This window comes from Schistocerca americana, chromosome 2 (assembly GCF_021461395.2).
Source record: "Schistocerca americana isolate TAMUIC-IGC-003095 chromosome 2, iqSchAmer2.1, whole genome shotgun sequence".
In the NCBI taxonomy this organism is placed as follows: domain Eukaryota; kingdom Metazoa; phylum Arthropoda; class Insecta; order Orthoptera; family Acrididae; genus Schistocerca; species Schistocerca americana.
In genome coordinates, this window is record NC_060120.1 from 375,890,628 (window position 1) to 375,907,043 (window position 16,416).

Below are 16,416 nucleotides of genomic sequence, written 5' to 3' on the forward strand. Positions count from 1 at the left end.
CGCATGATGCGTCGCTCCCAAAATCATACATAGAAAGAACCGATACAGCATAGTGCAGAAAGAATGTGACAGAAATACGTAATGAGACGAACAGAAATGACACTTTTACTCAAAACCAGTGATTACACTAAGGATACCACGATTGACGACGGTGACCTGGGCATTACAGCCGGCCGTTGTGGCCGTGCGGTTCTAGGCGCTTCAGTCTGGAACCGCGTGACCGCTACGGTCGCATATTCGAATCCTGCCTCGGGCATGGATGTGTGTGATGTCCTTAGGTTAGTTAGGTTTAATTAGTTCTAAGTTCTAGGGGACTGATGACCTCAGAAGTTAAATCCCATAGTGCTCAGAGCCATTTGAACCATTTTTGGGCATTGCAAATGGCGAGACAAGATTCGTAATAGGGTGTGTGATTACCAGGGCCAGAAATACACTGCAATGTGCTGTCGTGCTGGGCACAGTCTAGGTAAGAAGTTATTTTGGCAGGGCGTACTATGCCTTCACCAGCACGGATGATAACTGCTCGATGGTCACTTGTGTATGCGGACGTGCTGCAACACGTCTTCCCAAGCACTCCACACCTGCACGGGATTTAAGTCGGGGGGGCTACGGTCAGACTAGTCAATCCCTGAATTATACTTCGCTCCAATAGCTCCTCCACTCGTGCAACTAGATGCACTCGGGCACTGCCATCCATTAAAGTGAAGTCAGGCCAAACGCACCACTGAAAAGACGCACATGGGGAATTGATGAAGAAAACAGCCGAAATTGCGAAACTCAGTTCTGTTAACTGATGACCGGTTTCGGGTATCAGAACCCTTTCCCAAATCTTTCAAACAGAAGAAATGGTGTATTCCGTGACAGCATGCAAACTATGTTAATATTGTACATACGTCTGTCTAAATCAAGCTTTTCTTGACTTAGACGCAAGTACGTACAATATTAACATGGCTTGCGTACTATCACGAAATGAACCTTTTTTCTGCTTCAATTTTTTAGAATCAGTTCTGATACCCGAAACCATCTATCAGTTAAATAAAAATGAACTGAATTTCGCAACTTTGGCCGTTTTCTGGATCAAACTGGTTAAAAAAAAGTAGCCGTTCTATTGTCAATTCAGCATGTGGAAATCCGAAAAACAGTGTAGTGTTGAAATATTTGGAAGTTACTATGCCCTTTCAACACAGTGTCCCCATACCAAGGATCAAGGTGTGCTGCATTCCTGGGTGAATTACGTGTTCCTATCTCTCGTTGTCTGATGATATGAAGTGGCTCAAGGAACATTGTCCACTTTGGTCGTTTTGGTGGTCCAGGCATAATGTTGCTTGTGTGTACTTAACTCTAACGTACCCTTACTGTTTAGCAATATTGCAACTTTGTACTGCTTCCCCATGTCCGTCTTATGAGGGGTGCTATCGGCCCTGATTACATTTCGATGGCTAACAATTCGCAACCTAATCAAAATGCGAGGGGGTGGAGCTCTTGAAACGAGAGGATATTCGAGGAGTAGACTGGCTCAAATCCCATCGAGAATGTGTGGGATGCGTTGGGGACCATGTTGCAGCACGTCCGCATGCACCAACGACCGTCCAGCATTTGTCAACCGCACTGGTGGAGGAATGGAGTGGCCTACCACAGAAACAACTCGTTACCAATCTTGAGGCTAACATGGGATCTCACTGTATATCAGACAATGTGTCAATGGTGATCACACACCTTATTAAGATCCACGTCCTGTCTTTTGTAATGCCCAGGTGAGCATCACAAATCGCAGTGACTTCAGCATAATTATTGTCTGTGAATAAAACTGACATTTCTGTTCACCTCATTCCGTGTTTCAGTACCTTCTGTACTATACTGGTGTAGGCCTTTCTACACTGATCGGCCAGAACCCTATGACCACCTCCATAATAGCAGGTGTGTTCACTTTTGGCACAAATAACAGTGGTGGCACGCAAGCAATGAGGCCTTGGTAGCCCGACAGAGGGAGTTGGCACCACGTCTGTATACACAATTCCAGTAAATTCCGTGGAGGAGGGCGACGAGCTCTGACGCCATGTTCAATCACGTCTCAGACGTGTTCGATAGGGTTCAGATATGGTGAGCTTGTGGGGCCAGCACATGCTCTGGAACTTGTCACTGTGTTCCACGAAGCAATCTGTTACACTCCTGGCCTTGTGACGTGGCGCATTATCTCGACAAAAAATGCCATTACCATTGAGAAACATAATGGTAATGAAAGGCTGTACGTGGTCTGAAACCACTGTACGATAGCTCTTGGCAATCATGGTGCCTTGCACGAGCTCCACTGGACCCATGGAGGTCCAAGTGAATGTTCCCCAGAGCATGGTGGAGCTGCCGTTAGATCGTCTGTCCCGAAATACAAGTATCAAGGAGCTGACGCCGTGGAAGGCGACGGAATCGCGTACTCCCAAGTGCATGATGAAGAAGATATCGGGATTCATCAGCCCATGAAATGCTCTGCCACCGCACCAACGTCGGTGATCATAACGTGATATAAGTATATGTGTATAAGTGTCGAAAGATTCGTCGAGCTGAGTTACGTGAAAGTGGTGCATCAAGCGGGAGTTATCTTCGTCTGTAAGTTTTACACACCAGTGCATTATTCACCATCTGAAAGAGTAAACTGGTCACTTTGGTGTGTTGTAAGTGGTTTAAACTAGTACCAGGTGATCATGTGACCGTCCACTGCTGTAAACAGCGATGACACTGGAATAGCGTCTATGTTCCAGTCGGTTGTTGACATCAACGCGGTAAGAAGGGGTTACGTCACAGAATAGCAGAGGGCCTGTCGTGTTTGGATCTGCCCATGCCGACATAGTGAATGAACTTGCCTGATTTTTTGGTTTATCAAACCTGATTTTTAAAAGTGTCTACAACTAATGGTGCACAGCTCGCAGCCATGTAATACTGCGTAAGTATACTGGTCACAAAGTGATCCCAACTGATCAATGATCACAGCTTGTCAGTGACAACTGGTTTCCAAACCGTCAGGAATTCTTGGTTGTCTGTACATCCATCTTCAGACGGATAGTGGAACAGCAGCTAGTAAATATATGTGGATCGGCGAATAACACCGTCAACTGTGAGTTTGTATATATTAATGTTATTATTTACTCAATTGCGTCCCATTTCAGCGGTCGACTCCACTGTCCTCAGACCCACAGATACAGAAAATATAATATTAGTGTCAACCACTTAAAAAATGCAACATCATAGTGTCAGTAGCAGCTATCATGAAACAAACTTACGTTAACTAGTATTATACTGTACCAAATGAAATTATTTAGAACAATAAGTACTGATGCTGCATCGTTGTAACATTCGTATTTACTGTTGAAAACCGAACGGCTGAAACAAGAGGTGTGGTCCTCTAAAAGTCCAGCCTATCCCATATATTGAGTAAGGTGAAGAAAAACATATAGTGAAATATGTATAGTTCAGTTAGACAAAGTGAATCACATCGTAGAAGCATCCAAATAGAATGGAACTAATTACTGTATGGATGGGATTCTTTGTTCAATTCATGTCTGCCTGTAGTGGACACAATGTCGCAGATTTAATTGCTCTGATTTAATATTGGATTAACGTATTATTTCTACTCTATTTCGATGTTTCTACTATGTGATTCACTGTGACTGACTGAACTATACATGTTTTTTATATGTTGGTATTGTACTGAATGTATGTCATATGCAGCTCTCATTGAGGAATGCTCCTGTTGTTTCAGCTGTTTGGCCTTCAACAGTGAATATGAATGTTACGATGGAACAGCATCAGTAATTATTGTTCTAAGAATTTGCTGGTAATACAAAGAGAAGTAATTTCATTTGGTTCAGTATAATTTTGGCTAACATAATTTTGTTTCAAAACTGTTACTACTGACACTGTGATGCTGCATTTTTTTTACGTGGTTGACGCTAATGTTATATTTTCTGTAACTAGGAATCCGGTGACGGTCGAGTCGACCGCCGAAATCGGTAGCAGTTAAGTAAATAATAAATACCGACATATAGCTGTGTTATTTATCGCTTTGCAAGGCATTACTGCTGTCTTTGAATGAATATCTATCTCAGAAAGATTTTAAGCGAACGCTGTGAACGTTATTTGGAGTTAGGTACCCTGCAAAAGTCCACTGGTCACAGCTGCATGTGAACCTGAGCTTCTCAGCGGACCAAACAAAACAGAAAATGTGGACAGTAGTTTTCTGGAGACATGTAACATATTCCGAAGAGTCACGATTTCTCAACTTTTCAGTTGTGCAGTATGTGTAGACCATACAGTGAGGAGTTTGAGCCCGCGGCTTGTTAGAGATATATATCTGGCCAGCGGTGTTTCTGAGATATTTTGAAGGGTGTTTCTCGCATCATGGCTCGGGTTTTTACTATTGAGGTTACCCTGAACGTAAACCAAGAAGATTATTGGAACATTCTCGGTGACCAAGTGCAGCGGTTTATTCTACATCTTAATGTTGGATATGTGTGGACAGTTCAGTATTATCGGGCGACGATCGTTGTTTTCAGATGGCGCGTAAGTTCTGTGACGAATGTATGGTTAAAGAGCAAACGGCTGAATTTATTTGACGGCCACAGTTGAACTGAACTTTCTTTATTTAAATTTCTTAAGGGCATGTACGTCGAATCCTCTGGCACATCTTACTCCTAGCAACTAGGGCATAACTGTACTGCACCATATGCAGTCAGATGTAATAGACTTTCACGACAACGACCAATGGTGTATTCTTATCTGGCAGCATCGATACAGATTTTTTTCTGGCGCCTACCGTAAAAGGTAGGATGCAGGCTAGAGTCATCTACCAAAGACGCTGTGATTTATTAGCTCTCTATTGTTTCGCAATAGTTCTCTCTTCAGCTTAAAACAAGTCACGACTGATACATCCGTACTGGTACTCGCGCCAGGAGTTTGTCTCTACGAGGCGTTGAGTTCCTGGTTCTGGTAGGGGGAGACTGGAGGGCGACCGTCTCAGACGTTGGTGAGAAAAGTGAAGGTCCAGATCATGCGCGCCGTGGGCAGTGCTCCTACGAAAGACGACACCGGCGGAGGATGGCCACGGGAAGACGAAGAGCAGTTTACAGGGACTTGTTAAGAACGGCTTGTCGTTTCGTATATGGGGAAGGTGTGATAGAAAATTACACGAAGGTGGTTGCTGATGGTGGTCCCTCTTGGTGCGACTGAGTGTATGTGACGTTACCTGTGTGTTTCCCGTTGCTCGCGAACGGTGCGCCTGCGTACACGGACGTCAGTCTTGAAAACAAGGAGCATCTTTCTGCCATCTTGTGCTCCGAATTCCTGGAGAATGTGGTGTGTGGTTACTGATTAAATATGACAGTAATCCGTTATGCCAAATGGTCCTGAAGCCGTTCTCTCCTTGCCCAAACTTAAAACTATGCTAGGCAAGGGAGAAGCCACCGCGGTTGCTACGTCATTCTGGTTTCTAAAAGGGTTCCTTTACGACGCCCGTACACTAGCGTGGTTCTCAGAGCAAATTAACAATGCAGTAATTCTCGTCTAGGTGCTGCATAACATTGTCGGTCTTCCTAACTAAAGGGTGAGTGTCATTAAACGGAAAGGTGTGTGCAGTTAAGAATTTAACTGTGCACTTACTTTAGATTTGCTAAGTAATGGTCACGTTATTAAAAAGACAAGTAACTGTCGTTCGCTAATGTAGCTGCACAGTCTTTTTTATTGGCGCACCAAATAACTGTTGTTTTAGTTAATGGTCATGTTTTTAATACGCAAGGTGTTTGCCGTGAGCAAAGTAAACTCTGCACCACCTTTCCCTCGTGTACGCCATAACATTGCCTCATGTTTTGCAAAGTGATTCTGCTAATGTGATTCTCTTCCCTTAAGTACTTTCTAATGGTGTTACTGATTGATTTTCTGTGTTTTACAAAGTTTTATTGTGACGCGCCCTCTTTGCGGGCGTAGGTATGTTCAGTGAACGCTTTGTGGAAACATGACGTGGGGTCGTCTGGGTCCCGGTCGTGCAAGCCTCTTAGTAGGCCTACACAGCCAGTTTACTTACGTGGTTTCTGATATCGTTCAGATGGATTCCTGTTCTTAAAAGTGTCCTTGTTTTCAAATGTGAAATGATTTAGCGATGATGCCATTGGGTCTGATATTTGATGATGTTTTTCCTCGCGTATTTTTTAAGTAAATCATGATTTCGGCCTCGGTTTAAAATATTATGCAGTTTCAGTGAATGATAACTAGTTATTCGTTGTTGTAAACCCTCTGTTCTTGATCACTCATTTAATACCCAGAGCACAACAGAATTAAAGGTCACTTTTCTGAAACACCGTAATTCCCAAACGTTACGACACATAAGTTTAAAATTTGGCTCGAAGATGCATATAACCTTCCTCTCTAATGGTACAAAGGTTGGCACCCTGCGAGGACACCCTCCGGTTTGACGACGCTTCAAACAGAAAGATGTCGACACATGCGAAAAAGGGCACAGCTCAGAAACTGATGTGTCGTGTACAGTGGATTAATAATGTCGCGTTGGCACCAAACTTCGCCACAATTCCGCCCAACACCATCGTGGACTTGTCACAGCTTGGGGAGGTCATTACAGCCACTCTTCCCCGCATTTCACCCCTTCTTTTGACGCCTCTGCGATGGAGCTTAGAACCGCGACACACCAAGCGTTGGAATCACGCGGGTATCTAATGAGTGGCCGAGGAAAACATTTAAGACAAACGACCTCTCAGAACCGGCACTTGGCATACGAGGTTTTACGAAACTGTGTTACGAACACACGAGCTGCACTAGGTTGCTCCACCCACTGCTGATCACCTACTCGCATGTAAACACGGTGCACAATCTTGGAACAGCTTCGTCAGAGGGGCTGTTGAAATCCCTCTTTCCCGAAATCACTCGAACAGCGACAATTTCTGCAACCTTACTTAAGCGCGAGACTCTCAAATGAAACTGTTACATACTTGGTGCCAGCATGCTTCCTACTGCCGTCCACAGGTGGGCGTGGAGACCACGTTGTCTCGCTGCAGACACTAGCCAGTGCGGTCATCCACTGCAGTAGAAGCCCTTGGGTGGCCTGAGCTAGGGATGTCATCGACGGTTCCTGTCTCTTTGTATCTCCTCCATGTGCGAACAAAATCACTTTAGCAAACTCCGAGACGTCCGGACACTTCGCTTGTTGAGGGCCCTTCCTGGCACAAAGTAACAATGCGGACACGATCGAACCGCGGTACTGACCGTCTAGGCATGGTTGAACTACAGGCAATACGAACCGTGTACCTCCTTTCTGGTGGAATGACTGCAACTGATCTGCTGCCGGACCCCCTCCGTCTAATACGAGCTGCTCATGCGTGGTTGTTTACATCTTTGGGAGGGGTTAATTACATCTCTGAACAGTCAACGGGACTGTGTCTGTGATACAATATCCACAGACAACGTCTATCTTCAGGAGTTCTGGGAACATGGGTGATGCAAAACTTTTTTTAATGTGTGCATATTAGTTTCGTCTGAGAGGTGGTGAAGTTGAGTCATATGATGTCTTTAGATCTTAAGAACAAAGTATTTTTGCTGGAGACGACCTTCCGCCAGTGGTAAAGCAGACAGTAGCAGAATATTACAGGAGTCAATCGGAGACTGGAGGTTTTTAAATGAAGAGCTCGAGGGAATGATTCTGGGCACTTCTGCGGAAGTTCTAGGTGGAGATGGACTTGTCTGTGGTGAGAGTGGAATTCGAAGATGAAGATATTTGATTCTGGTAGGTACCATTAGGTAGTGTCTCAGTGGTCAGCGACTGTCGCCCTTCGACACAGTCCAGTAGTGGGGGGTAACGGGTTTGTGTGGAACGTGCGACATGACAACATCTCAGAACATAAGACCATCTGTTGATGGCTTCTTGCTTTCACTAGTTTGGTTCTCACAATCAGCATATACACAAGCATATTACTTCTTGAATGTTCATATTCACCACAGATCGCTTTCGTGATGCAAAATTATAAATACATCAAATACGTAGTAATATTTATAATCGATATAGATATTACTTCCTTCAGAACCCCTGGGGGACTGGTTGTGTAGCATTCATTTCCAGTAAATTGTCCTGTTAAAGGCTATTTTTTTAGATCTGTAAATATCGTCAGTAAAGTGAAGGGTGTCGGTCGAGATGAGTGCTGATCACCCAAGAAGCCCAGAGTCGACACAAAGGAGTCGATGCTAACTTAGCTTTAATCACTGGTGCATAAACATTGATGGCCAATAATAATCGATCCCAAAACATCAATGCTTTGAACATTAATTTACAGAATAGTGAACAAAGCAAGATACAAATATATCTAATGTCATTTATTTATCAGTAAATATCCCACAAACTTTTGTCTACATAACATTTTTGAGAGACATATGCCCTTCATTTTATTTCATTGTTTACGAGACCGTATTCTGCCACTGAGAACAGTCAGAACCCAGCTGACAAAGTGGCTATACAGCACAAACTGAAGGGTAACTTTTTGTAGCGTTGTGTATCTAGTATTGATGATGTGTGCATACTTCTAGTGGATGATGTTTAGAGGTAAAGAAGGCGATCTCTCAGATAGTAACTGAACTTTTACAGTAGTTTCATTTCTGTTCCAGCTGGAAATTGTTCTTGTCTTGTGTTGTTATATAAGATTTACTCCTTAAAGGAAAACCTGTTTTTCTGTTTTCCTGTACTGTATCAATGTGTTTGAGAGGTGGCACAAGCCCCCTCTCATATTTCTATCTTACTCTGAGTAATTCGATTTTCCTCTCTAATTGCATGCGGTGAAAAGCTGCTATTCCTTCACACGCGGACTTCCCACACAGTGTCTTTCGTCACACGGGTGGTCCAGTAACAGGCGGGCTCTGCGGATCTTGAAAAGGTTAAGCCGACGGGTGTGAGGTTGTCGAGTGAATGCTTTCCAGACGCCGACATTGTCATAATAGCGGCGGAGACACGCCCGCGGGGGCCTGAAGGAGCGGCTGGGCTAGAGATTCCGTTACTTCGCAGAAACTTAGCGAAAACACTTTCTGGCGGGCTACCACCGAGGCGTGGGAATGACTTGTGTTCCCATGCAGTCTTGGCGGGCAAATTCCCGCGTTTTCTGCAAAATTGTAGTTGTGATTGGCTTGCTCAGGGCATAGCTCCGTGACATAGCAAAATCGGCGCAGAAATTGGCGCCAAGAATCTCCATTGGTCGAATGGTAGTGCTTCGGCAATAGAGTGGAATTTTCCGCCGGTTTTCGAGTTGCTGATTGGAACGTTTAACCACGACCACTGTCGTGGGGGCGGGAATGTTCTGTGTTCGGTTTGTACGGGTGCTCTTGTGGTAGTCGGCTCTCGCCTTTCGGTCAGAGTAGGTTACAAGACTGAGCTCTCGCTGCTCTGGACAGCCTGTCTTCCGTTGGCTGTCTAATATACTTTTATTTGATTGTAACTGTTTAACGAAGTTGCTGAAGTTTCGAGTTCAACGTAACTTTCCGAGTACAGTTGGCAATTGAGCGTTCTGCGTACAAGCGGCCTATGTTGTCTGTCTTGGGCAGTTTTGGCTAAAGTTGATTCTATCAGAGTTACTGTGTGACTTTGCTTGTTAAAATCAATCACTGTACTGTCAGTGATTGTGTGGCGAGCCTTCTTCGTCTCCCTCAGAGGCGCATTTGTATTGATAGGAAGTCTTTAGTCTGGAACAACCAGACCAGGACAATTTGTTTCGGGCTATACTCGTGACATTATCATCACCACGACAGGACGTCGAAGCAACCAGCCATCGCTTCCAGTACACCACATTGTGTCCTTGCAGTTAAGAAGACAGCTTGGTAATGTATGTCCGCAGCACTGGCAGATTGGGGAATTTGCACTGTGATAATCAGAGCTCAGCAGAGCACACCTGTTGGTCTTTTTCTGTCTTTGTTCTGTCTTGGGTGTTCATTGTCTGAAATCTCACTACTGTAGCAGCAATTAATGTTGGGTTGGTTGTGTGTTTCTCTTAAGATTTGAGTTGCAAGGGAATGGCTTCACATACCACTTCGTCACAAATGTCACAATCTAGTTTATGGACAACTTCAACTCCACAGCATTTATTAGAGCAGCCAATTTGATCGATTTTGATGCATTGTAAATTTTTCATGTGCTTTGTTTATGATTTTGAGTTTAATCATAATAAATCAAATTGTTATTTTGGACAGAACTTTCATAGTGTTAAATACACTGCTAGACCGGGCACCTCGCATGTTCTTTTGTGTTCCACTTGCGAATTGTATTTGTCTTGTGTTATTTTAGAAATGTTCGCCCTTTAAATCAAAATCGGTTTCTTTGTTTCTCTGTAATGTATCCATATGTTGTCCATCCTCATCGACAGTCGTTTTAACAGCTGCAAGGGAATCCCAGACAGTTCTTATTGCTTTAGAATATGATACAGCATCTTGAAAAAAGCGTGTTCTTGAATATTGGACCGGACAATCTAGACATGGCTAGCATGTAGCACGTTTAGTTGGTAAGAAGCGGGCTTTGATTGCTGTTGAGGTGCTACTTTTCATATTCTTTCCGATATATTGGTTGCATGTCAGATATTTTGACATTCAACATATTTGTTGTTGAAATTTCTGCAAAAATAAAAAGAACACGTATTTCGAGAACAGCCACTCTATGAGCTGCATAATGTGACAACCATTTGCCAAATCAACATCTGTGGCTGTTATCATCAGTTGTGCGCTTGGACAGCAATGCGAAATATTATTAATCACAAGATGTAGCTGCAGAGATTTGCATAGACTTGAGGATTGCTAAGGTATGCAGATACCAGTGTGGGCAACGTATAACAGCAACGATAGGTCTAGATGTAGGTGTAGTTGTAGTTTAGTTGGCAAATATCGAGTTGTTCCAAGGCTGTCAGTAGCATATAACATATGTAGAAGTTATTCACGTGAAACTTAAATTAACTGCTTTTATTTTATTTTCTGTTTTATTGATTTTTTTCAATATTCTGCTTTATTTCTACATTGATATTAACAATGGTTGCTGTTAACGTAATTTATTAGTACATACATAATATAAAACATTGAATGTCACCATTATTACTGAATATGTACAACCAGTTTAGAGTTTTCAGAAAACAGGTCTAAACTTCATGGCAATAAAGTGAATTGAACTGTCGAGATGATGAAATATGGAACTGAAAAAGTTTCATAGACGTCAATTCACACACAAATTGGTGAAACCAGCCTCTCTAAAATTCTCGTAAGACTTTCGAAACTGTCTATAAATGAAAATCTTTGGATAAACAAGTCTAAAAATGTGCCTGCGCCTGATTCTGCCATTGCATTTTTCGGATATGAGTGCGTAGGACTTACAGTTCCTAAGCAGTGGGTGTGTGAATATGACTTTTAGTAGTAAATTGCACGAAAATGACAGTTTATTAGTATATTCATAATACAGCTCAGTAGTAAAATTTTTTGTGTCATGAAAATCTGATAAATGTAGTGTATACTTATTTCTGTACCTTTTTATTTATTTACTTATCCCAGTTTTACTGAGTGTACAACTACATCCCTAACGTGGTAGATGCTCGATGCATTATGTCAAATATTGTACTGCGTATAGGACTGAACTCATGTCCTGGACTGGTCGTTCTATAACTCAAAGCATTCAGTCATCTGCTGGTAATCCAGTAACACTGTCAGCATTTGACATAATTATAACGCATCTACTACTAACGTGGAAGAGTGATTGTAAGTATAACCATCTACAATTACAAATACACTATCAGTCCACTGAGGAATCTATACAATAATTTCTCTACTTACGCACGTCAGGGTATCGAAGTTCTCATGTTAATGTCTGGTGCACAGAATAATTACGAGTGGCTGCTGGACACCTGACATCCTGCTGCTGCTGCACAGTCTCTCTCATTTAATTTATAGTACGAATTCAGACGTGGTGATGACAAGCATATGGATGGATGGCGTATGCTATTCCAGGATCCTCTATTAACGTGATATAGCTGTGCTGTAATACCACCAGAAGTCAGCGGCACTTCTGTTGCATAACATCTCTAGAATTTTTTTGTGAGAACTCTGATAGACTATTATCATATGACTAAATATTGTGTTTCGCTGGCAAATTATGACCTCACATACTTAAGCAGCATCTAGTTCACGTCGGGCCAGTCATTACACTTGTATTCTGTGTCGTGAACGTGGCTCCAGTTTTCATTTGTAGTTTTTGAAATGTCAGATTGACATCCACCAGATCGTTACGTACTGTACTTTTAATTGTTAGAGTTTTAATACGAATTCGCTTATGCAGCATTGTGTTAGGTCATACATTTCGAGCTGGGTATGTCTGATCGAAGAATGAGTGGCCCATGAATAGCGAAATATCAAAAATTGGCTTTAGATCTCTATCTTCGTAGTAACAAGGTTCACACTATTCTATCACATACAGTAATGCAAACCCTTTTTTTAAGTGAGTTATATGTCACTGGCATGGAAATGGGTGGGAAACAGCATAAAAGAAGAAAGTACTGCCAACGAAAACAGCTTCTAATAAATGTTGCTTTATAATTACGGTTCATTGAAATGATTGCTATGAAACAGATGACGCTGCACAGATGGCATCAAGTTACATACGGGTTTCAGTGACTTTTGGAAGCAAAGTTTTAATCTTCACTTGCTGTACGGTGACAGAGATGAATAGGTGGACATTATACTTCATGCTTCTGTAACCACGTTAAAATATGACATCCTGTTAACAGATCTCACATTAATGCCCAGGCCACACACAGTTTGTCCTATCTTGCAAACAGCGCAAAAGCAGAAGAAGAATTGTGGTGCTGTGCTTATTGTTGTATGAATCAATCAGAAGATCCCATTAGTAGGCTGGCTACACATCTGTTCGTCGATACGCGTAGAACTGTGGCATCTATGCATCGATGTGAAAGTACTGTGACGTAGTTAATGTTGCTGTGGGAGCAGTTACACAACCTGTATCTGTACAACTGTGCATCATCGCTAATGTAAAGCACTGAATATGGGCTTGAGAGGTGAAGAGTAAATAAGCTGACTGCATTTCCTCCATTCAGTAATTCATTTATGTACTATAGTGCACGATATTCTAATGGATTTATAGTAACAGTTTTACTACTGCTGTGTACTCTGGCTAGGTATTTTAACCCGTAAGCGTCATACAGTAAATGGCATATAGGTAATGCATTTGTTTGTGTGTTAATATTAAAACGGGGAGCTTTTATGGAAGGTGAATTATGCTTACACTGAAACTAACCTATTTTTTTTGTTAGTGCCCTCTATTAGAAGATTAGAAGTGGCAGGAGCCAAGTTGTACAAGAATTTTTTTCTCACTGGCACATAAAACAGCAGATGACAGAAGGTTGCGCGTGACATGTGACACCACCGTGGTGGTTAGCAAGATGCAATGTTCATATGCGTTTTAGCAGCAAAGTATTTTCTGTAGTTGTACGCTCATTCATGAGAAGATACACGCGTCCAGGAGCTGCCACTGCTGATGCTCAATGCTCTCTTGCCTCTCCTATCAGTCTCACAGACGTCACGTAAGTGCGCTGCTGGCGTCGCATTGGCGTCATGTTACTGTGCCTCTACCGTGACATCTAAAACTATTGTTACATCGTCACAAGCTACAAACCCTTGGCCCTGTGTGTGTCTAGCATTAATCATATGTATGCGTCGACACATCCTATGTTACAGCTACTGAATCTACTACCACCTGAAGTTACAGTTACAGCAAGTAGCAGAGCCTTTCCCCACCCTGTTTCTGCTGCTTTCCTAAATGTTGGTTCTAGGATAGATACATAAAGGTGGGTGTTATATTGGAGTGTCTGTGTTATTACGAATTACGATGCAAAGTTACTTCTGACATGCATGTACGCATAGTGCTTAGAGCCATTTGAACCTCTTCCTCACTGCCTCACTGTCCGTCAACAACCTGCGTCCAACTTCCACTAACCAAAGAGACAACTGCAAGAAGACCGATGTACCCCCCAGTGACGTGACAGGTAAAAGGATCGCGTCAGTAAGCAACGATATAACAGCTCGGAAAACGAGCCAAGACACCTCAAGAGGTTAGTCGGGAATACTGGTACAGTACACCTTGTTTGTGTGTAATATATATATATATATATATATATAAGCTATGATTCTAATTATGCTTTTCCCTGTCCCGTTTAAATGCCAACAATCATTGTTTTCATTATGCTCACAATACTCTGTACTAGTGATATCCATGTGTAAATGAGTATGTCAGTAAGCAGAACTGCAGGATTTGAGGTAACGGAAATCCGCGAGTGAGTGTGGAACAGAAGATGCATCCACAATGCACGACTGTATGGCGTGGGTTCTGGGCAAGAGGAGTGATTGGTCCATGCCTTTTTGAGAATGGCGAAGAAGTAGCTATCACTGTGAATGACGAACTTTACCGAACATGCTTTCTGATTGGTTTTCCCGTCTTATTAATGAAAATCACGATTTTTGGTTTCAGCAACATGGTGCGACGCCTCACACATCCCATGAAATGACTGCTCTGCTGAATAAAAAGTCTCCTCAAAAAAATATCTCTTTGTGTGGCAACCAGCAATCGGCTGCCAGATAATGCAGTCTTATGCCTTGTGACTTTTTTTTTTGTGGATATTTGTGAAATCAAAAGTGTACGTGAACAAACCACAAACAGTTCACCAAATGAAACATGAAATTAAAAGGGTCATTAACAGCATCTCACCAGATGTCTATGAATGCATCTTCGAAGGCTTCAATGAATGCATCGCTCGTTCCCGCGCGCCCTTGGATGGTCATATGGGGGATATAATTTTCCATACATAAATGACAGAAGTTACTTAATGTGCACGTAAAGAAAACATTACATTTTCAATAAATTTTTTATGGTCTATAGCACTTAAATGTTCGTGGACACATCCTGTTTAATGTTACACAGCTGGCAGTTACAAGACTCTGTTGTTGTGCAGTCCCTAGATTCTTTTCTTTTTCTACGAATTAGGCTAGATATGGCCACAGCAACTTTGCGAAGTTTGTAAACATCACACACACACACACCCACACACACACACACATATCTCACGAAATAAGCGTCAAACAAAAAAACTACGAAGACCAAAACTCGTCTAGCTTGAAGGGGGAAACCAGATGGCGCTATGGCTGGCCCGCTACATGGCGCTGCCATAGGTCAAACGCATATCAACTTCGTTTTTTTAAATAGGAAACCCCATTTTTATTACATATTCGTGTAGTACGTAAAGAAATATGAATGTTTTAGTTGGACCACTTTTTTCGCTTTGTAATAGATGGCGCTGTAATAGTCACAAACGTATAAGTACGTGGTATCACGTAACATTCCGCAAGTGCCGACGGTATTTGCTTCGCGATACCTTACCCGTGTTAAAATGAACCGTTTATCAATTGCGGAAAAGATCGATATCGTCTTGATGTATGGCTATTGTGATCAAAATGCCCAACAGGTGTGTGCTATGTATGCCGCTCGGTATCCTCGACGACATCATCCAAGTGTCCGGACCGTTCGCCGGATAGTTACGTAATTTAAGGAAACAGGAAGTGTTCAGCCACATGTGAAACGTCAACCACGACCTGCAACAAATGATGATGCCCAAGTAGGTGTTTTAGCTGCTGTCGCGGCTAATCCGCACATCAGTAGCAGTAAAACTGCGTGACAATCAGGAATCTCAAAAACGTCGGTGTTGAGAATGCTCCATCAACATCGATTGCACCCTCACTATATTTCTATGCACCAGGAATTGCATGGCGACGACTTTGAACAGCGTGTACAGTTCTGCCATTGGGCACAAGAGAATTTACGGGACGATGACTGATTTTTTGCACGCGTTCTATTTAGCGACGAAGAGTCATTCACCAACAGCGGTAACGTAAACCGGCATAATACGCACTATTGGGCAACGGAAAATCCACGATGGCTGCGACAAGTGGAACATCAGCGACCGTGGCGGGTTAATGTATGGTGCGGCTCTATGGGAGAATGGATAATTGGCCCCCATTTTATCGATGGCAATCTAAATGGTGCAATATATGCTGATTTCCTACGTAATGTTCTACCGGAGCTACTACAAGATGTTTCACTGCATGACAGAATGGAGATGTACTTCCAACATGATGGATGGATGTCCGGCACGTAGCTCGCGTGCGGTTGAAACGGTATTGAATAGCATATTTCATGACAGGTGGATTGGACGTCGTAGCACCATACCATGGCCCTCGCGTTCACTGGATCTGACGTCCCAGGATTTCTTTTTGTGGGGAACGTTGAAGGATATTTGCTATTGTGATCCACCGACAACACGCGTCAGCGCATTGTCAATGTATGTGCGA